Source organism: Mesoplodon densirostris, chromosome 4 (assembly GCF_025265405.1).
Source record: "Mesoplodon densirostris isolate mMesDen1 chromosome 4, mMesDen1 primary haplotype, whole genome shotgun sequence".
NCBI classification, from domain to species: Eukaryota; Metazoa; Chordata; class Mammalia; order Artiodactyla; family Ziphiidae; genus Mesoplodon; species Mesoplodon densirostris.
Window position 1 is genome coordinate 37,755,072 of NC_082664.1, and position 24,565 is coordinate 37,779,636.

Consider the following 24,565-nt stretch of genomic DNA (forward strand, 5'->3'; position numbering starts at 1 on the left):
TTTCCATTTTTTAAATGAAATATCTCAAATACAATGAACAGCACACTCCACACTTCTTCACTAAAATGCTCCTTACCCCCAAATTCTTCTCCATAATACAGAAATTCATTTATTCAAATTATTATTTTTTTAATTAATTTATTTATTTTTTGCGGTACGCAGGTCTCTCACTGTTGTGGCCTCTCCCGTCACAGAGCATAGGCTCCGGACGCGCAGGCTCAGCGGCCATGGCTCACGGGCCCAGCCACTCCGCGGCATGTGGGATCTTCCCGGATCGGGGCACGAACCCGTGTCTCCTGCATCGGCAGGCGGACTCTCAACCACTGCGCCACCAGGGAAGCCCTATTCAAATTATTTTTAAGAGCCTATTATGTCCTGCTCACTGTTCCAGGCAATCTAAGTTCCATGAGTGTAGGTACTGATTCTATTTTATTCATTGCTTTGTTTCCAGTGTTTAGTGGAGTGTCTGGTACATAGTAGACTTTCATATATGTGCTGAATGAATGGATGATCATCCTTGTTCATTCATCCTTCCTCACTTCTACAATTATCTCCTTTTTTTTAAGATTTAACTTTGAAATTAGTTCTTTCATTTTTTTTGCCCTACAAAGTAATGAGCCTATAAACGTCTTCACCACTCAGCATTCAGGATCTCTACTGGGAGTCAAGAAAATAAATGTGGAGGAAAAAAAGTAGTGTTACAATGTTACCTCTTGGAAACTCTGCTCAGCTGTGTTTAAAATTCTCAAAGTTCCTTTTTTGAACTTCAAAACACCATCCAAAGGAAATGTGATTATAACAGCTGGTTGTAGGTCTTCCTTTGGTCTGGTCTTGCTAACATTTCAGTGGAAAAAGAGTAGTATCCAAAAGGTCCAGCTGGTGCACCCAGAAAAACCTTAAAAATCCAACTAAACTGAAAAATTATCACTGAATTCACAAAAGATTAATTTTGCTTTTCCAGAAAAAATACTCTGAGAGAGGGAAAAATACCACTGAAACATCAAAACACACTAAAATGTTTTTATTCCAATCAAATTTTGGTCTTTTAAATTATTATGAAATAGATCTGTTGAGAAACCTCTAGACATACTAATTCTGTTTTCTATCATCTGGAAATCCAGGTACTATAGGGATTAAATTAGAATCATAAGTCTGGAAAGAACCTTGAGACACATGGAGAGTTCATCCTTCTGCATTTTACTCACTTACACTTAAGGCTTTTTACATGCATAAGAAATATATCCACAACAAAAATTTGTCCAACTCAAGGTAGAGGTGGAGATAGGAGATTAAGTCAGAGTTAAGGTAGGAGTTTGGACAAAAAGATATAAGTCATTCGAAGGATGTTGTTATTGGAAAAGACTATTTTGGAGAGTGTCATGATCCAACTTCCATTTTAGTATGATCACTCCAAAATTTAGGCTTGAATGTTAAATGCATGTGTTAAATACACATGCTTGAATGGAACATGCTTGTCGATTATGGCCATGTATTTTGCCTCTTAACTAGTTAGGATGACATGCAAAAATCTTAGCGTGAGAGGATGCTGGTTTGGATCAGATTGTGAACATCTCTTCAGCTTCAAAAAGTATATGCTACCAGTTTGTTGTGTTTTCATAAACACACCCTATTATTCTCATTAGATTGTAAGTTCTTCAGAAATAGTACCATGGTTTTATTACTCTTTATATCCCCAATACACAGTAAGTATTCAATAAATATTCTCTTTATATCGCTTAGAATACACAACAGGTATTCAATAAATATTCACTGATATCAGTGAAAATACAGATATTCATGTAGCCCATTCAAAGAGAACTTCATTACCTCAAATATCTTTAAATGTTAAAATATATGTAAAAATACATGACCACAGTTGAACAGACATTTGCACACCAATGTTCATAGCAACATTATTCACAACTGCCAAAAGGTAGAAACAACCCAAATGTCCATTGACAGATAAATGGATAAACAAAATGTGGTATATGCATAAAACAGAATATTAGTCTTAAAAAGAATGAAATTCTGATACATGATACAACATGGATGAACCTTGAAGACACTATGCTAAGTGAAAGAAGTCCATCACAAAAGGACAAATATTGTATGATTCAACTCACATAAGGAACCTAGAGTAGTCAAATTCAGAGACAGAATAGTGATTAAAGGGCCTGGGGGTCAGGAAGAATGCGGAGTAAATTTTTTTTTTCTTTTCATTATTTTGAATTTTTTACTGAGGTTTAGTTGATGTACAATACTATATAAATTTCAGGTATATAACATAGTGATTCACAATTTTTAAAGATTATACTCCACTTATAGTTATTATAAAATATCAGCTATATTTCCTGTGCTGTTCAGTACATCCTACAGCTTATTTTATACACAGTAGTTTATACCTCTTAATCCCCTAGACCCTATATTGTCCCTCCCCTCCACCATCCCTCTCCCACTAGTAACCACTAGTTTGCTCTCTATATCTGGGAGTCTGTTTCTTTTTGTTATATTCACTCGTTTATTTTTTAGATTCCACATATAAGTGACAACATTCAGTATTTGTCTTTCTCTGATTTATTTCACTTATCATAATATCCTCCAACTCCATCCATGTTGCTGCAAATGACAAAATTTCATTCTTTTTTATGGCTGAGTAGCATTCCAGTGTGTGTGTGTGTGTGTGTGTGTGTGTGTGTCCGCGTGCGAGCACACGCATACCATATCTTCTTTATCCATTCTTCTGTTGATGAACACTAAGGCTGCTTCCATATCTTAGCAATTGTAAATTATGCTGCTATGAACATTGCGGTGTATGTATCTTTTTGAATTAGTGTTTTCATTTTTTTTGGATATGTACCTAGGAATAGAATTGCTGGGTCATATGGTAATTCTATTTTAAGTTTTTTGAGAAACCTCCATACTCTTTTCCACAGTGGCTGCACCAATTTATAATTCCCACCAACAGTGTATGAGACTTCTCTTTTCTCCACATCCTCACCAATATTTATTTGTATTCTTTTTGATGATAGCCATCCTGACAGGTTTGAGGTGATATTTCATTGAAGTTTTGATTTGCATTTCTCTGATAATTAACAATGTTGGGCATCTTTTCATGTGTCTGTTAGCCATCTATATGTCTTCTTTGGAAAAATATCTATTCAGATCATCTGTCCATTTTTTATAGGGTTGTTTGTATTTTTGATGTTGAGCTGTATGAGCTATTTATATATTTTGGATAGCAACCCCATGTTACAGGGGCTGGGGGTCAGGAAGAATGGGAAGTTAATATTTAATAGGTACAGAGTTTTATTCAGAATGATGAAAAAGTTCTAGAGATGGATAGTGGTGATGTTTGCACAACAATGGGAATATACTTAACACTACTGAATTATACACTTTAAATGGTTAAATGGTAAATTTTGTTCTGTATATTTTACCATAATAAAAAAGGAGAAAAATACATAAATCATATTACTTTATGAATGACTTGTCCAAATAATACCTTGTAAATGTACAATCACAGAATTCTAATTGTTCTTAACATTAAATTATTAAGAAAAATGTAGTTTAAATTATTACCCAGTTTTATACTGAAGTATCTGGCTTTTTTAAAAACAAACACAATACCCCCCACACAAAAAAAAACCCAAAAACAAAAACAAAAAAAATCCTTGAAGAAAATAAAGTTATTTTGATCTCAGCCATACACATAATGCATTTAATCTAACTCTGTAAATCCTTTGCTTTATAACAAAAATACTAAATGTGGCCATAATCAACATATCCATATGTCCCTAACATTCACACATAAATTCATATCCATTTTCTCAGCAGAAGCTTGTCTTCACTCAATGTTTTTGCAATTCAGTTTTTATTGTATTTTCTTCTATTCTTTTTCTTGCAGGTAAAGACTATGCATGCAAAGACTATTCTCTACTTTGTGCAACATTTTCAGGGTTGTTAATAAGCATCTAATAAGGAGCTACATAACATCAAATAAAATGATAAACTGGGAATTCTTAAAAGTAATTAACACTGTGTATGCTAATTATTTCCTAAATTTTGGGAAATGTGTAAGAAAATAAGTTAAAGTTTACATTTACATGCATCTGATTACATACAAAAGCTGACTCAACTGCTACAGAATATAAAAGCAATAATATTTTGCTGCTGGTTTTTATAAAAGTGATTCATATTCATATAAACCTAACTGAAATTCATGGAATTATAACATCCTTAAAATACAAACTTCCCAGTTCGTCAATCTACAACCCTTCAATACAATATACCACATATAACATCCATTCCTATTCTGTGATTATGTCAAAGAAATTATATTGATTTAACACATAGCTAAGTTCGTCAATCTACAACCCTTCAATACAATATACCACATATACATCAATTCCTATTCTGTGATTATGTCAAAGAAATTATATTGATTTAACACATAGCTAAGTTCACCAGTAATACTGATCTAATTCATAACTCATTTAACATGATTCATTTATGAGTCTTGACCTTAATTTACCAACTAAAATTTAGTATTAAATTTTAATACTGGTTTATTATTCTTTCTCTGATAATTATCAAACCAGAAAATTTTCAGTACTGAATAATTTTCCAAGATCCATAAAACCATTACTGTACACTGAAGTCTCATTTTAAAATAAAGTCACCTAAGATAAAAAGAACAAAAGCAAAGAATTAGGTACATTCAAGTGTTTGGACCCCCTAACATAGTGCCCTATGTATATTCTTTCTACAAGTAGCTATTGGGTTGGCCATAAAGTGCCTTTGGTTTTTAAGTAAAAATAAAAGATATGTTTTCATTTTCACCAAGAACTTCATTGACCAACATATTCACCCTTTTGTTCCACTGCCTTCTGCCATTTTTCAGGCAACTTCATAATTCCATCTTCCCAAATCTTTTTATCATTTTGAGCAAAGAACTGTTCCAGGTGCCTTTTACAGTCTTCCAGGGAATTGAAACTTTTTCCATTAAAAGAACTTTGTAAAGACCGAAATAAATCACAATCCGAAGGTGCAATGTCTGGTGAATACGGTGGATGAATCAGAACTTCCCAGCCAAGCTCTAACAGTTTTTGCCTGGATATCAAAGAAACATGCGGTCTTGCATTATCCTGATGGAATACTATATGTTTTCTGTTGACTAATTCTGGATGCTTTTCGTAGAGTGCTGCTTTCAGTTGGTCTAATTGGGAGCAGTACTTGTTGAAATTAATCGTTTGGCTTTCTGCAAGAAGCTCATAATAGAGGACTCCCTTCCAATCCCACCATATACACAATATTACCTTCTTTGGATGAAGACCGGCCTTTGGTGTGGTTGGTGGTGGTTCACTTCGCTTGCCCCACGATGTCTTCCATTCCACATTATTGGACAGTATCCACTTTCATCGGCCGTCACAATTTGTTTTAAATATAGAACATTTTCATTACGTTTCAGTAGAGAATCACATGCAGAAATAGTCAAGAAGGTTTTTTCGCTTAACTTATGTGGAACCCAAACATCAAAGTGATTCACATAACTAAGCTGGTGCAAATGATTTTCAGTGCTTGATTTGGATATTTTGAGTATTGATATTTTGAGTTGGCTATCTCCTGCATGGTATAACATTGATTGTTCTCAATTAATGTCTCGATTTGATCGCTATCAACTTCAACTGGTCTACTCGACCATGGAGCACCGTCCAGCGAGAAATCTCTAGCACGAAACGTCACAAATCACTTTTGACATGTTCGATCAATCACAGCACCTTCTCCATACACTGCACAAATCTATTTATTGCGTTTCAGTTGTGTTTTTACCTTTCTTGAAATAACAGAGCATCATATGCCGAAAATGTTGTTTTCCTTCCATCTTCAATATTAAAATGGCTACACAAAAATTCACCAATTTTGATAAGTCTTTTTTTAAATGCACACTGATATGACAGCTGTCATATACAATCTAACAAAATTGTTTCGAATGAAGTTAAAGACAACTAAGCACTATTAGAGCCATCCTAAGGAAAAAACCAAATGAACCTTTTGGTCAACCCAGTATTTCAAGTGAAAATAAATGCTTCAATCCATAATTTCCCTACTTTCCCAATGAATTATATTAAGCAAAAATTAAGTAAGCTAGTGTAGAGAGTCCTCCCATTAAAAAAACAAAACAAAACCTAGAGATTAACTTTTACTTATTACATTCCTCCTACTATATATTCTTTTGGACTATATCTTTTGGACACAAAAGATCTAACCAGTAAAACTCACATATTTATAAAAGTTTTTAGCAATTTAACATTCAGATTTAGATTCAACAAAAACCTCCTAGACTATATGAGGAAATGAATTACAACCACAACTTTACAACATGAGTATTAATGATCTTATGTCAAAGGAAAATTAGACCTGGAGAGACAAAATAATTTGATTTTACAATGATCTCACGACAAGTAACTAGTGAATTCAAGGACTGGAATCCAGATATTACTACTGATGCTGAAAGGAACTAGGAGGAGAAGTAACACTGGTGCATGCCAAATATGAGCCGGGCACTTAGCATGCATTTCCTCAATTAACTCTTACCAGTGCTTTGTAAGGTAGGCACTATCTTCATTTTGAAGATGAGGAAACTGAGGTAAGAAATGATTTGACTTGATCAAGGTTTGTACAGCTAGTCAGCAGCTAAGACAGGACAGAAACCATGAGATTACACATTGATAGATTCTGTCCTCAAACCACTACTTGTGATCCAAGTAGGAAAGTTCATTTGATGTATTTTATTTTTGTGTTTGTTTTGGTTTGATTTGGTTTGGTTTTTAATTCTACAGAGAAGGGAACAATTTCACTGAATCCATTTTAACAAGATTTCTAAATCCTGTCTATGTTATTAATCCCTGTAGTGTCGCTATCATAAGTCTGCCAGACAGACAAATGATAACAATGAATATTCTCTCCCTTTACAAATTCTCCCCTGTCCTTTCTCATCTGCTTCTGCTCTTCCTCTAGATCAGGGGTCCCCAACCCCCGGGCCACGTACTGGTACTGGTCTGTCAGTAGAAAAACTGTCTTCCATGAAACCAGTCCCTGGTGCCAAAAAGTTTGGAGACCATTGCTCTAGATCACTCAAAAGAATATGGATACCTAGAGGTCTATTATTCAGGAGCAAAGGTCAATAATTATCAAATACTGGCCAGGGCATGAGGGATTCATATTTCACAGTTTTCAAATTTTGCTACATGGAACCAAAGTGGTGTGGGAGGTATTCCTTCTTAATACCAGTAAATGAAAAAGTACCAGGTAGGTTTCATTTGTAAAAGTAACCTCCATAACTCTTTCATTCATTATACCAAGCTTGAGGTAAGAAAAATGTTTAAGTATTTTTAAAAATCAAAGTTTTAAAATTCTTACTCTAAAATATGTAAGAGGTAGAGGTGAGGTAGGTGACAATTTGTTGTATTTTTTAAAATGAGTTCCTCACCTTTCTTCTTTCTGATCACATATTTATGATGTGAATCCTACTAAAAAAATTTAAAACTAAAAAGAACTTGCATATTCCCTGTTGTTGCTGGATTATAGATGTCAATCATTTCCAGTTGATTGATGCTGCTTCTGGGTTCAGATATGTCCTTACCGATTTTCTGCTACATCTGTCCATTTCTGACAGAGGAGAGTTGAGGTATCACCTACTACAATTGTGGACCGATCTACTTCTTTTTGCAGTTCTGCTGGTTTTTGCATCACATATTTTGACGACCTGTTGTTAGGTGCATATACATTAAGGATTGTTATGTCTTCTTAAAGAATTATCATTATATAATGCTCCTATTTATCCTTGAAAATCTTCCTTGCTCTGCAGTCTGCTCTGTCTGAAACTAATATAGTTACATCAGCTTCCTTTTGATCAGTGTTAGCATGGTATATCTTTCTCCACCCCTTTAATTTTAATCTATATGTGTCTTCATATTTAAAGAGAGTTTCTGTACACAACACACAGTTGGGTCTTGACTTTTGATCCAATCTGACAGTCTGTCTTTTAGTGTATTTAAGCCACTGCTATTTAAAGCAACTATTGATATACTTGGGTTAATATCTACCATATTTGTTACTGTTTCCTACTCATTGCTTTTGTTCTTTGTTCCTGTTTCTGTCTTCCACTCTTTTTCTGTCTTTTGTGGTTTTAATTGAGCATTTTATGATTCCATTGTGTCTCTTTTCTTAGTATGTCAATTACACTTTTTTAAAAACTTTTTTTTAATGGTTGCCCTAGAGTTTGCATTATACATTTCCAAATAATCCAAGTCCACTTTCAAATAACACTATACCACTTCATATGTAGTGCAAGTACCTTATAAAAGAATATTCCTAATTTCTTCCTCCCAACCCTTGTATCGTCATCATTCATTTCACTTATATATGATCTATAATCACTGAATACATTGTTGCTACTATTATTTCAAACAAATTATGTTATCTGTTAGATCTATTAAGAAAAATAAAAGTTTTTATTCAAGCTTCACTTATTCTTTCTCTAATCTTCTTCTTCTTTTTTAAGGTAGATACAAGTTTCTGGCCTATATAATTTCCCGTCTCTGAAGAACTTCATTTAACATATCTTGCAAAGCAGGTCCACTAGCAACAAATTCTCTAAATTTTTGTTTGCCTGAAAAAGTCTTTACTCTCATTCACTTTTGAAGGATAATTTTACAGGATACAGAATTCTAGATTGTTGGTTTTTCCTCTCAACACTTTAAATATTCACCCCACTCTCTTCCTGTTTTCATAGTTTCTGAAGAGAAGGCCTCTGTACCTAAGGTAATTCTTTCTCCTTTGGTTTCTTTCAAGATTATTTTCTGTATCTTTGATTTCCTGCAATTTGAATACGATATCCCTAGACAAAGCTTTTGGGGCACTTATCTTGCCTGGCATTCCCTGAACCTCCTAGATCTGTGGTTTAGAGTCTGACATTAATTTGGGGAAATTCTCTGTCATTATTCTTGTTTCTTTTTCTCCTTCTGGTATTTTCATTATGCATATGTTGCACCTTTTGTAGTTGTCCTACAGTCCTTGGATATTTTTTTCTTTTTTCCAGTCTTTTTTCTCTTTGCTCTTCAGTTTTAGAAGTTTCTACTGATATATCCTTAAGCTCAGAGATATTCTTTCCTCAGCCATGCCCAGTCTAATAATGAACCCATCAAAGCCATCCTTCATTTCTGTTATAGCTTTTTATCTCAAGCACTTCTTTTTTCCCCTTTATTAGATTTTCTATCTCTCTACTTATATTATTCATCTGTTCTTGCATGTTGTCTACTTTCTCCATTAGTGCTCTTGGCATATTAATCATAGTTGTTCTAAATTCCTGGTCTCATAATTCCAATATTCCTGACACACCTGAGTCTGATCCTGATGCTTGCTCTGTCTCTTTAAACTGTGGTTTTTGCTTTTTAGTATAGTATGCCTTGTAATTTTTTTGTTGGAAGTCAGATATGATGCACTGGGTAAAAGGAACTGTAACGAATAGGAATTTACTAATGTGGTTAAGGTGTGGAGGGGAGTAGAAGCATTCTACAGTGCAATGGTTAGGCCTGCGCCCCCCAAGCTGTGAACTTCACAAGTTCTTTTCAGTCCTATGCTCCCCTCCTAGGTGGAACAGGATGGCTACAGGGGACTGGAATGGGGTATTTCTCTCCCCACCATGTGGAAGGCTACAGTTGGGTATTTCCCTTCCTCCAGGTCAGTGGGTCTCTGATAACACCTTAATAGATTAGGCCCTGGTAAAATACTTTCTCTTGATAGCAGATCTTGTTAAGAAAAACAAGATGCCGGGCTTCCCTGGCGGCGCAGTGGTTAACAGTCCGCCTGCCGATGCAGGGGACACGGGTTCGTGCCCCGGTCTGGGAAGATCCCACATGCTGCGGAGCAGCTAGGCCTGTGAGCCATGGTCGCTGAGCCTGTGTGTCCGGAGCCTGTGCTCCGCAAAGGGAGAGGCCACAACAGTGAGAGCCCTGCATACCGCAAAAAAAAAAAAAAAAAACAAGATGCCTTGGCATATTTCAAAATGGTTACTCTTCCCTCCCCCTGCAGGAAGCACCTCTCCTATACTCACTGTGAGGACCTGGTAGAGCTCCTAGAAGCAAAATCATGAAAGTGTGGGGGGCTCCCTATGACTGGGTCCCCCTGGAGTTTTTACCTCAGGCTTGTCCACATGGAGTCTCCCCTAATTTGTTAATCACACTTTAGATTTTCCTACCCAGTAGTGTTCCCTTGGGGTTTTTGCTAGGGCAAGTTGTCGTTCTCTATATTTGCCTGTCTGTCTCTCTAATTTGAGAGCAGTGGTTTGCCCTGTGACCTCACTTCTGTGATGGATCTAAGAAGAGTTGTTGATTTTTCAGTTTGTTCAGTTTTTTACTTGTGGTTAGGATGGAGTGATGACTTCTAAGCTCCTTACATGCCAGATCAGAAACAAAACAAAACAAAATCCATTTTCAATTTTTACCTTTTAACTAACTGATAGAGTGATATATAACACTCTTATGATATTAGGGAGAGAAGGAACAAATGGAGATCTAAATTTGTCTCAATGGCACACGAATTACCTAAAATATGATTATTCATAGTGTTTACCCTATAAATAACACTAAAATGCAAATTATTAAACAATACACATCATCCTTTCTTTCTGAAATAATGAAAACACATAGATGAATATCGTAGGTTATCGTTTAGATCCCGCATCATTATTACAAACTAAAATATTTCCTAAATGAACACTTGATTAAATTTCCATAAGAACTTAAAAAAAAAATCTATCAATAAGTACTGCAATGGACTGGTTATCCCTACTGTTCAATTGCAGAAAAATAAAGCCTGTTTCTTATTCCTAAAGTAGCATTATAATGTCTTCTAAACAAATTTAAGTTTTAAGATTCTTCCCCTGAGGGAAAAGAAAAATCAGTTGAAAGCTAAGATGTGTATGTGAAATTTGACATTTGGATGCCAATTCCCAACATTTTCTATTGCCATGAAATTAACCTTTATCAATATTACTTTACTTAGAAAATCTTAGTCAACTGTGCTATCTGCTGTTCTTATAAGCAAGAAATAACAGCTAATTTTTTTTCCAAATCACACTGTAAAACAGCTCATTACTTTTTATATCACTGACTTAAATTGTATTCAACTTGAGTTTTAACATACTTAATAAGACTCCAAACACAGCAAGAATATCAGAATGGCCAAACTCAAGGGAACATATTAGCAGTATCTTCGCTTTACATAAATGTAAATTTTATTTTATTATTATTCCCACATCTGTGATGCATTAGGTACAACAGACATTTCTGAGCCCTTTGTACAGTGACAGATGGTGAACCATTACAAAATTAGGAGCAAGCATTACATCTTAAGGAATTATTAATAATGTTATTTATATTAATAATTGTTAAAAATGTTATTATTAATTACAAAATTAGGAGCGAGCATAACATCTTAAGGAATTATTAATAATGTTATTATCCTTCATTCAGAGGGTAACTACAGAGTTGGACATATAATTTTCCTAGGAGGATCATGAGGAATTAGAGTGAGATATACGGAAAATGGTAATAGGGATAGCCACAAAAAGAACTGGGAAAAGAGACCACCCAGTAATAAGTAAAAGATTATATAAACACTCTTAGAAAAAAGAAAATCTACCCAAAAAAGGACTGTCAAATGAGAATGAAGATGGATGCTTGTGAAAAATGGAAAAGAATGCTCTAAAAGTTTCACTTTTAATTTGCTGAATATAAAATATATTCCTGAGACCCCACATTCCTGAAACCCCAAAACAAAGTCAATGTCTAAGTAAAACTGAGACTTAGTACCTGACATAGTTTCTAGCTAAAGTAATCACCAACAAAATGGATCCAATTATGGCAGTTTACAAGAGATAAAGAAATGAAAACATCAAAAGCAAAAAACAAAAAATATTAAGACTATCTAGTCATGTCAGGGGGTTATATATGTAAAAATAAACTATTCAGCTGAGAATGGCTATGTAAAAGGGACAAGATAGCCTAGCAGACAGAGCACAGAACATAGTCCTGCTCCAAAAAACTGTTGTATGATTTTTTGAAAGTCATCATATCATCTCTAGAGATGAAATAATGTAGACTCAGTGGAATCTTTTGAGGAATAACGATATGACATAAATAAATAATACAGTGTTTTCTGGGTGAGAAAACACTACCTAAAGAGAAAAGGGTTTTCTAATCTTTTAAAAGAGAAAATTTTGATTTATTTACAAAGTTACTTAAATATTAAGTGTGAAAAATGGCTTACCTTTCTTCCCCTAGAACATAAGATGACGAAATCACATATTTCCAATGGAAGATATTATTGCTTGAATCTGGGTCACTAAAATTACCAACTGTTTAAAATGAGACAAAAGAAAGCAGTAACATTAATTATCTACAACTATACATTTTCTTTGTTGTTAACATGAAACTTACTTACACTAAACCTCAAGGCCCCTCAGGCCTTGAAGAGATTTATGTCCCTAGGTTCGAACTCTCCAGGGAAATCTTTGAAGCAAAGATTGGACAAATAGTTAAAACTATTTAAACAATTCCTGTTCACGAAATGTAAATGGTTTTCTTAACTAACAAAAATTTAGTATTTACTGTTATCACCTTACTTTAATCCTTTTTCCCTAAAAAGGAAAACATTAAAGTCCAGCTAACATAAAAAGGCCTCACTGTTGTTGTTGTTGTCGTCGTCGTTGTTTTTTTTAAAAAGGTGGGTGGGGGGGAATATTCAAACAGCTTCAAGGACAAAAAGCATGTTCTAGACCAGCTCTTATTTACAGTTCCTCATCTAGAATTCAACTAACATCCAACTGCAGCAATCAGCCAAGCTTGGCAAATTAAAATAACAGTAATTTTGACAGATTATCTTCTATAAATATTCAAATATGGACGTTTGTGTGCATGCAAGGGTCTCTATATGCCAATCAAAATGCTTTGTTTAGGATCCTAAAATTGAGCATTTTTTCACCCCTCATTTCTGTAGGGGTGCCCTGAATCCTTAACTTTCATTTTAACTCTTTCACCTCAACCGATAAAGAGGCCAATTATTTCAATTCCGTGACCTGAACTGTATTATCTACAGCCTGAATTTTAAAAATTTAAGAGTAACAGTCATAAAAAGAACCACAAGACAGAAACAAAGAACCTAGGATCTTAAAAATCTAGGTCTGTAAAGACAAAAGGAAAGATCCAGGAATTGGGGGCAGTGGGGATGAGGGAGGTAGGCAGAGGATCTTGAAGGATGGCAACTAAATAACTTTTTAGTCATGTGATCAGGTATGCCTTGGTAAAGTAAAATCCAAATGTAAAGAGCAATTAACAACTTCATAAATTTGGGCTGTATGCAAAGTTCAATTAAGGTGGACTACCATTTATTTGGCTCAAGGAAAGAAGATCCTGTGCTTTGATGACAACCTGAAGTACATCAAAGTGTCAAAAGTGGAAAAATGCATTTAGTATGAAATTCAAACCAAATTTTTAAAATCCATAGATAGCCCTATTTAATCAAGAATAATGGCTTTAATGAACACAAGCTATCTGATGCATGAATTTTCTAATTGTCCTCCTATCCTATCTCCCATTAGTTTCCCTTAAACATATACACAATTACTAAAAAGCCTCAGACGTTCCAGGAAAACTACAAGTGACTGGCATGCCTCTGTGTCTAGAGCAGCATCAAAATTATGGAAGAAAAGTCAACCTATTCCGAGGCACTGCCCTTCTAGTGCCACCTGGAAAGAAACAGCTATAAATACCTCTACTAAAATTGCTCAAAATATTTCTAGAAAGTGGGCTTGCAAGAAACTCTTACTTAATGATCCACTCCATTCAACCACCCAAAACCAGGTCCAACAATGGATCCAAGCCAGACCAGTGGTTTGTTCTCAAAGCAGGAAAGAGAGAAGAAAGTTTGGTCTAGGGACCAGTAGCTTCAGCCTCCACTGGGAGCTTCTTAGAGATGCAGAATCTCAGGCCTGAACCAGTGACATACTGAATCAGAATCTGCATTTTAACAAGATTCTCAAATAATTCACATACATATTAAACTTTGAGAAGCTTTGCAGGAAGAAGAATATTAGAATGAGAGAGAAGGTATAATCTTCTGTTCAAAGATTAGTTTCACTGTAGGCCACTGTTTGGCCAATAAGTAACCAATTTTTAACCTCTGGTTTATCATTACTCCTACAATTTTTGTATTTTGAATAAGGGATCTTGAAAAACAGAAATCCCTTTAGAGTCAAAGGAATGAGTAATCGACTTTCAGTTCCCAAGAAAGGTTGTGACAGTTATCTTAGAGCATGTAGTCCTGTCTCATGCCCCCAAATCACATTAGCTAGACAAGTAATTTAAAAATAATAATAATAACTCCTTTCATTCTAAATCCTAGACACTAAGAGCATGCAGGATTCCTGTAGCTAAGAAAGAGACCAAGAGAAGAGGAGAAGGCTATATGTGCTGGTTATTCAGCTACAGTCTCTCAGCAGCAAATCCACCCTTTAATACTCAGCTCAGTAACGCTGAAAATAGAACTCTGGAAACTACTTTTCTCTTTTGCCAGCTAGCTTCCTCATAATACTGCCAATAAGAACACTAAAAGGAGAAACTTGCTTTTTCCACTCAGCATTGCCCTAGCACAGGCCCTCCACCCCAGCAGCAGCAGTTGGTGACAGCCACAAGTTTTCTCTGGCACTCTCAGAAGTACCAGCAACAGCCAGACAGTACCCCTTCCAGAAGTTTTGAGCCCCAACCCTCTGGATGATTGATGCTTTCTGCAATTTTTGACTCTGTGTTACTCCAGTGTTCCCCTTTTGCCTTTTCAGCCTCCGACACCTGTATAACCCACTCCCTGTGTTAAATTTTCTTGGTAGAAATATCTAGTGTAGATTGTTTCCCTGTCCAGATTCTAACTGATATATCATGACTAGATGGAATAAAATTTCAGCAAGATTTGATCAGTTTGGAAAACTACTTTCCCAAAACATGATAGTCCATGAGAAAACATTTACTGCCTCTCCTCAAAAATATGTACAAGAAGGGAAACTGAGGCAAGAAGTACAGTTGAGAAAGAAAAAAGAGGGAATATAACCTAAGAAAGTAATGTACTAAAACAAATATCATGGTAGAAAACACACTTTAGCTCCCAAAAATATAAAGAAAGGGCCAATAAAATGTCTGAAACAAATATAAGTTTTCCACCTTAATAAAAATCACAGAATTTAACAAGTGGAAGGAACTTTATTCTTCCGCCTCTGCCACTGTTCAGTTTTGTTAAAGCAATTTTATATTGAGTTTGAATTACTATCCTTTCAGGAAGCTGTTGAGAAATTAGGGAGAATCCCAAGAAGATTACAAAAATGATGAAAGCAATAGGAGACAAAAGCCATGAAGAAGGGTTCAAGGAGTCAAATTTTTTAGTCCAGTATAGTGTGAAGATAACTTCAAGCCAAAATTATTAGCTGCCTCCTAGTTAAAGAGTTCTCACCAGCTATGCTTCATCATACCTACAGATGCTTAAACGGATAGAAGATAACAGTAAATGAAGACATAAAATGGAGCTACTTAGCTTACTGACTCTCCTTCACATCACTAAAGTAGTAGCTCTTAATGCTATTCACACATGAGAATGACCTCGAGTATTTTTTTACAAAAAAGAAAAAAATGATAATGATGATGACAATGTCCAGAACACTAACACCAGAGATCTGATTTAACTAGTCTGAGGTAAAGCCTAGGCATGTTTTTTAAAAAGCAAAAACAAAAAACACCCAAGTGTTTATAAAGTACTGACAGAAGGATTCAGAACCACTAGTAGGACATTCTATAACTTTAATACTCAAGTTATGATCTAAAGACTAGCTACATCCAGATTACCTGTGGAGCTTATTAGAATGGCACCATCTCAGGCCTATTCCAAAGCTAGTAGGAATCTACATGTTACCAAGATCCCCAGGTAACCTGTATGCACATTGAAGCTTGAAAAACATTGTTCTATAACAGTCTGAAAAGGGTGTGCAAGAGACAGTGTGTGTGAGTGTGTGTGTGTGCACGCATGCGTGCGCACACAAAACTCCAGCCTAAAAATAACTTTCTAAATTAAGGTTTTCTAAAGTTTTAAAGTATTAATTTTGTTAACTTTTAAAGTCTATTAGCGTCTACTGAGACTACTATTTTAGTGAGTGAATAATAACTAATACATATTCAGCCTGTACTATTTGCAGGCATTGTTCTTTACTAAATGATTTAATCCTCACCACGTGTAAAAAGTAGATAATTTTATAATCCCTGTCTTACAGATAAAACCGAGGCAAGAGTTATATAAAATAAATAACCTGCCCCAGGTCACACAACTATAAGTGGTAAAGCTGAGAACTGAACCCAGGTAGTCTTGTTTAAGAATTTATACTCTTAACCACAAAAAATAATACTATGTTTATCAATACCATACCAAAACATTTTGAAATAAATCAGAAGGAAAGTATAATTATTGGAAATAAAAATGCTATAAGAATAAAGGGGAAAAAATCAGTGTGCTTTTCTCTGATTTAAAAGGAAAAATATCAACAGTTATAATAGTAATATAATCACATCAATACTGTTATGGGTTTGTGGCCCACACTTAAAACAGAGAGGAACATGACAGAAAAGGCAGTAACTCAGATTACCTGTAACGCCAACACTGTCAATATTTGGGGGTGAGTGATAAACATACCAATACTGCACACGGGCCTCCTATGAAAGAAAAATGTCTGGAGACAACCACTTTGCTCTCTGTATTTGGGAAATAACTGAAACCCCATGTTAGGAGACACATTCTCCATGATGCCTCCTTAATTCACCCTGCACTCTTACCGCCACCGCCCCCTCCTCAGAAAAGAAAAGGACATAAGGCTATGATTATTTTTCATAATGAAACAGGCATGATATAAAATGTAGTCTGAGTTTTCTCCTCTTCTGTACCCCACTGCTCCTAACTTCTAAAAAAGTTCACTCTCTGCTTCTGTCACAACAGAGGCAAAATCTCCAGTCCCAGGAAGACCCAAATGATTCTTTTGAAAATGCTGAAGACTACTTTTAAAGAGGAGGTCAGACAATAGGCTCAATAAAAGACCTACTAGAAAGGTTTAATAATTCATATGAATTCTAAATAGCACAGCAGAATATAGCCAAAGTTCCCAGAGATAAATAATATTATTGTATTGGCAAACAGATTGAGTTTAAAATATGCAAAATTATATCCTATGAGAATTTAAAGCAGAGCAACAATGTCCATGATGTTTTAGCTTCATTCAGTCCAAGGACACTCCCTAAAGTAGAGTGTACAACACCTTTTTCATTAACATCGACAAAGCCCTAGTGACCTCATTTCTGAGAATGAACAAAACTACAGATATTAAAAATGGAGTTGCTTAACCCACAGAGTTATTAAAGTGGATGCTGGAGCCAGAAAGATTTGGGGGGTAAAGATACCAATGCAAAGACTCATTGAAATGGAGTCTTCTAAAGACCTAAGTGTAAAATTCTGACTTGAAGCCAATTCATTGGTTCCTTTAGGTAAGGTTTTACATGAAGAATCTAAGAAAGCTGAGGTTCATATGAAGAACTGTAGGGATGAAACTTGATTTCCCAAACTGTGGATTTGGAGTAAGACTTCCCAGGAAGCCAACATAGACAAAACCCAGAAGAGTGTTCTTAGGAGGGAACACAGCCGTCAAAAAACACAGAAGCTGAGCATTCCTGATATGACTCTTTCGTTAACTAATATGACTAATAAAGTGACCCATACCAAAACTCCTTGAAAATTTCCATCAGGTTTTAATTATTCATATTAGTTATGCAAATTATTTAGAGTTATATTTTCCTTTCTAGTTAGCACCAGAAAACCACTCTCTTCACCTCCCTACCTATCTTCATAATAGTATGTTCTCAATCTGCCTTACTTTCCTACCCTATTCAAAAAGACTACATTATTTGAATAATAAAGTAAAATATGCTATATTTATGAAAAAATTAAAATATACCTCAAAGAAGTGATATTTACTAAATAAAAGTTGAATGAACAAATATCACTACCCTCCTACCCTCATAACATGGAAAAAATTTAATGGAAAAAATTTACCAGCTCCATCACATGAAAAAAATTTAATGGAAAAAATTTACCAGCTCCATCACCAATAAAATAGAAAGCTTATTATATCAAAGAAACACAACTATTTAAAAAACCACTAGAATCATTTTTTAATCATCAGGAAGAATAAATTTAAAAAGATGATTCTCAAAATTCATGGTGAATCAGAATTATTTATTAAGCTCGTAAAACTGCAGAATCCAAGCTCCATGACCAAAGATTCTGATTCATAAAGTCTGAGTTTCTAAAGATGAAACCAAAACTCTACATTTTAACAAGCTTCCTAAGTGATTACCATGCAGATTATCCTTGAACTACACTTTAATATATACTTCACCTTCAATCCACTGTCAACTCCTCAATAAGTCTTTGAAGTCTGGTCAGAATGCCCACTCCTGAGTCTTATCTTAACAGCCTCAACTTCTACTTAAACTACATGCTTGGAAGTAACACAGAGAAAAAAATTATAGTAACCAGTTATTGGACATATATTACTATGGGCTATAAAACTTCACATGATCTATTATATATACATAAGAATTAAATGATATTTTCCATGTAAAGTACATAGTATAGTGTCTGGCTAAAACAAATAAATGCTCAATAGAAGTAGCTGCTAGTTGAAAACTATGTCCACACAAAAACCTACACATGGTTGTTTATAGTAGCTTTATTCATAATTGCCAAAACTTGGAAGCAACCAAAATGTCCTTCAGTAGGTCAATGGATAAGTAAACTATGGTACATCCAGACAGTGAAATTACTTACTATTCAGTGCTAAAAAGGAATGAGCTATCAAGTCATGAAAAGACATGGGGGAACCTTAAAGTGAATGAAGTCAATCTGAGAAGGCTACATAGTGTATGATTCCAACTAATATGCCATTTTGGAAAAGGAAAAACTATGGAGACAGTAAAAGGATGAGGAATTATCCAGGGCTGGAAGTTGGGGAGAAGGGATGAAAAAGCCCAGAGGATTTGGGGGCTGCAGTGAATGTACTCTTTATGATTTTATAATGATAAATACATATTATATATTTGTCCAAAACCACAGAATGTACAGCACAAAGAGTGAATCCTAAGGTAAACAGTGGACTTTTTTTTTTTTTTTTTTTTGCATTAGGCCTCTCACTGTTGTGGCCTCTCCCGTTGCAGAGCACAGGCTCCGGACGCGCAGGCTCAGTGGCCATGGCTCACGGGCCCAGCCGCTCCGCAGCATGTGGGATCTTCCCAGACCGGGGCACGAACCCGCGTCCCCTGCATCAGCAGGCGGACTCTCAACCACTGCGCCACCAGGGAAGCCCGGGACTTTTGATTATGATGTGTCAATGAAGGTTCATCAATTGTAACAAATGTACCACTCTGGTGGGGAATATGGACAACGGAGGAGGCCATGCATGTGTAGGGGCAAAGCATACACAGGAAACCTCTGTACCTCCCTCTCAGTTTTGCTGTGAACCTAAAACTGCTCTAAAAAATCCTGTCTTTATTAAAAAAACAAACAGTAAACTGCTATTATCCCTAACAGCAGAGATATTATTTTGCGGGGGTCCTCCTAACAACCCTAAGAGGTGGTTGCTATTATTTCCAAATTGCAGTTAAGGAAACTAAGGTTTAATAACTTGCCTGGGCAAGTAACTTGCACAGAGATAGTTAAGGAGCAGAGACAGGATTCAAGAGAAACCAAGTAACTCCAAAACCTGAACCCTTTACTCTAACCTAACTGCCTGAAGCAGCCAGGCAACAACAGCCACTACAAAACCACTCCAACAGTCATAATCACCCTTTACAAGAATTTTCCTGAGTCATCTCCAGGTCAGTCATGACCTAAGCACACTCTCACAACGTTTCTGTAAGTCTAAGAATTAAAGAAGGACAGGCATAGGAATCTGATGGATGGCTGAAGACAGGTAATTGTAATAACCAATATTAAGTATGGGTTAATGAATGAACTACTTTGCATTAAGGAATGTTCTAATAAATATAATACTTAATGCGTGTTTAATGTTTTCACAGTACTTTAGAATTATAAGTTACTAATAACTCCATGACAAAGGTCAATATGACTGTTAACCTTCCAGCAGAAAAAATGAACAGACAGGTTAATAAAATCTAGTCTAAAGTTAAACAGCTAACACTAAATAACTTTAGATTTCATTAACCTGTCAAACTCAGTCTTGGGACTCTCCACAGATAAAGACTATGATCCTTAGTTAAGAGTCTAAGAAGCCACAGGGGGGGTCAATTCAAAATAACTAAGACTTCTATATTTCATCCACACAAAATATGAACATAATAAATATGAAATTCAAAGTTCTCTAACATGATGTTTCCTACTCAAATTTCATAAAATTTTGTTTCTAATGATTAAGTTTTGTATGTGAATCATTTATTTTTTAAAACACTGTAACTTTTCTCAAAATATCTGGTTTTTCCCTCATCTCAAATTGCTCCCAGGTGGCTACTGTTTTCTTTCTTCCAAGTATATTTCTAGCTTGCTTCTTCCCACAACCCATCCCCAAAATGGTAAGCATTGGTTTCCACAAACCTCCCTTACCCCCACCTAAACCACAACTACATTCACAACAAATAAAACACAATTAGTCATGGCAAAAAAGATTTATATACTGATAACATCAGCACAGCACTAAAACTACAAACTCAGAAAATGAAAATTACTGGTAAAAGTGCATTCTATTCTGTTAAACTGTACAGAGCAGAACTTGTATTTTAACCCAGTATCTCTTAACAAGTTAACACAAGCCTTGCAGTTTTTACTTAAGTTTTATAAATCTTCCAGTTTTACAGATAACTCTCTAAGAAGATTTTTAATGAAATGCATTAAAATTAGGCTCTTAGCCAAATAAAATATGATACATAATACAGGATAATATACATATATAACTCAGCCAGAAAGAACACATACGTCTCATTTGTTCACTGTCTTCTTAAAGGAAATAAAATCTTCACTACCTGTCCCATACACAGAGTCTGATTCACTGGAGTGCTACTGCCCAAGGAACCCCAGTACTGCAGGAGGAAGCCAAAGATTGAACACTTCCTTCTACTGGAGATCTGTTCATTAAACACGTAAAAGTAGGTATCTCCATTATCTAAATTTTTGCAAAGAACACATATTACACTTTCATAGTTAGAAAGGATTTAGTCATTTTTTTATGTGATAAGTTTATTTTGTTGAGGTTTTCCCTTTTTCTTTTCTTTTTCTCTTTTTTTTTTTTTAAGGAAAAAGCAGATTTTAGAAATCCCTGCCTGAGGAATGATGTAACCTTAAACATTAAATCCCATAAAAGCAAATCAATGAAATCAGTGAGGTTGTGAAGGGTTCCAGACAGAGGCACAGAGTCCCTGAACCAACAGACGCCACATTTCATGAGTAAGAACTGTGTGCTTCTCTTCCAGAGCTGTCTACAGAAAAAGCACTATGCTCTTTATATAAAACCAGGGCCCAGAACTTATATAAAGACCACAGAAATTATTTGGAATGCCCTAGAAGTCCCTCTAACTATAACCCACAGTACCTCAAACAACAGGAAGCCTAAATGACAGGAAGCCTAAACATTTGGTAAATCCTTCCCTACCTCTTCTTACTAAGTATAAAAAATGTTGCCCCTCCCGAGCAGATTCTCTGGACACAACTGAATAGTGATGCTTTTCCACCTCAGACTGCCCTCCACTCCTCCACAGAGGGTGAATAAGCCATCTAGTTGTAATTCAGTCAGAAAATTTTTAAGAACATATCTTTTAATGGTATAAAAATGCACTGTCCATTAAGGTAGTCAGTAGCCAAATGTGGCCACTGAGCATGTGAAATATGGCTAGTTTAAACTGAGAAATGTTGTAAGTGTAAAATACACACTGATTTCAAAGACTTAGTAGAAATAAAAGAATGTAAAATATTCATTAATTTTTTATTAATTAGTTTAAATAATATTTTGATATATTAGGTTAAATAAAATATATTATTAAAACTAATTTAACCTGTTTCTTTTTACCTTATTTAATGTGGCTACCAGAAAATTTTAAATTACATGCATGGTTCACATTATATTTCTATTGTACAGTGCTGATCTATATAAACTAATGATCATAAGCCCTTACTAAACTTCCTATATCAAGTTTTCATGCTTATATAGCATCATAAAATCTAGTCCTTACAAGAGCCTCACCAAAATTCCCTCTCCCCCTGATTTGTACAGTAGATTATATTCAGGTTCCTTCCTTTCTGATACCATCATTCAACCGTAAAATGTTGAATAAATTCTATATTTCACCTCCTCCACCACCAACACCTAAACCAAGTTATTACCAGCCTTAAAATGTTCATCTTTTATCTCTAATGGCTATCACACTTAGAGAAGGAAAGGCAGAGAATTTTTCCCAGAGGGGCCTCCAAGTTATCTTTAAGAAGCAATATGTGGTGGCATTAAGGGTTTGGTCTATAGAACCAAAAAGCATGAACCCTGCCTTCTACTGTGCAAAGCTCAGCTCCCTCATCTGTAACAAGGGTAAATACTATTAAGTTACACAATGTTAAATTAATATTTCATTTAACTAATTTCAATATTAAAATATAAATTCCATAGGTTGTTGTAAGATAAAATAAGAAAAGCATTTAGGACAGCATCTGGGACTTCAGTACTAATAAGTGTTAGCTATTATTGTTATCATTATTTCCTTTTTTGTCCTGTTTCCTGAACCTATCATTCTCTTTCTACTCCTGGCTGTTCCATCAGTAGGTTCTCTCTTCAGTCAAGCCTGCAACATATCCAACAAAATGTAAAGTATACACAACAGCAGATGGAGAGGGAGGTCATTTGGGGCCGACAAACACAAAGAACACCAAACACAAGAGCCCGTAAGAAAAGTGTACTGCATCACATAACAGAAAGATTCTTCGGTATAAGGAAAGCTAATTCTGGGACCCTGTAAAAGGTATCTTCAAGGGGGTTGGAATAGATGTTCCTAAAGTCCCCTTTTAATCAAACTCTATGCCCCTGTCAAAGTATCCAACCCAGATGTTAAAATCCGGAACCTATTCTATTGGTAATATTCAACAAGACTAAAAACTGTACGTTCTTTGTGACACTTTGACTCAGCGACTGACTCATATCCGTACACCTAAAAATTAACAAGCTCCTATCTGCATCTATTGGAGAGCCTAAGTTTAGACCTCTATCACATGGCAACCCATGTTAAAAATCTGTCCACTCTTACCTAAAAAGCAGAATATATATATATACACACACACACACATATATGAAAAGGTCAAAATGCTCACTTTGTCACTTGTGGTGTACTGAGTCTCATGGACCTAGAGCAGATTCAGGTGAGTAGCTCTTTAACTTAAGCCAAAATTTAGTTCAGCTTAAAATCCCATTATCCTTTCATATTCTGTCACATACTGTAGACATTTGTCTTATATATTTTATTTCCTACTTCCCCAAATTAGACATAAAGTGTATCTTAAAGGTAAGGACTATATCTTCCTTAATTCAAAACTCTACAACCTTAACTCTGACATATTGGATACACAAATATTTGTGATGCTAGATTGAATCTATAGTTATAGTATAAAACAATATTATTTACCTTTGTGAAGTCTTCAGTTTTTAAAACAATTTCACGTGATTTCATTTGATTATTCCAGTAATCCTATAGTCACATCAAAGATATAGTCTCATTTTTAATGAATTACCTGAATCTCAAAAGTCTGATTAACTAATTAAAAATTATTCACTTTAGTATGTCTTAATAAGCAAGCTTTTAGTCCAAGACCACGCTGGTCGTAAGTGACAAAAGCCAGAACTGCACTGTACTATATCACACCATGCTAGAGCCTTTCTCAGAGAGAACTCGTAAGGAAAGGAAGAAAATGAAAGAAGACAGTGACAACAAGTTTTGATAATGAGATAAATGTATGGCCAATCCTTAAATAAAACTGAATTGCTTTTCACATTTCATTTTTCCTATCTTATTAAAGTCTCAAAGTTTTATTTTCCTTCCTAAGAGTTTCTTCCTGTTAAGTTTCTTCCTTTATCCTCACAGTATTAGTTGTACCTTCATCAACAAAGTATACTCCATCTCAAATTTTACCTGCTATCAGCCCTCATACGTATAAGGCAAACTATGTTTTAAAAGTTATGTGGTTTAAAAGTCTCCTCATTCTGCTTTAATGAATGTTTTACTATTCACTTGAATTCACCAGTATTCTCTGAAATGGCTTTTGTTCAAAGCTACCCTCTCTAAAAATAACCTACTATATAAGTTCACATTCTGCTGATATATCCACTAGACTTATGTGAGAAAAGAACTGGCAGCTTCTCTATAAAGTACCTACAAAGAAC

The 24,565-nt window shown here is 35.2% G+C and overlaps 1 protein-coding gene across 10 annotated transcripts in view; it reads right to left on the reverse strand.

Annotated features, from left to right (window-relative positions):
• FUT8 (fucosyltransferase 8) overlaps positions 1-24,565 on the reverse strand; it is a 339,974-nt gene that overhangs the window by 205,056 nt on the left and 110,353 nt on the right. For 8 of the 10 annotated variants that reach the window (XM_060095987.1, XM_060095982.1, XM_060095985.1 and 5 more), the window contains one exon: positions 12,331-12,418. The exons of the other annotated variants lie outside the window; for them this stretch is intronic. The gene's annotated coding sequence lies outside the window, so the exon portion shown is untranslated. The remainder of the gene's footprint in view (positions 1-12,330; positions 12,419-24,565) is intronic. 10 annotated transcript variants of the gene reach the window in all.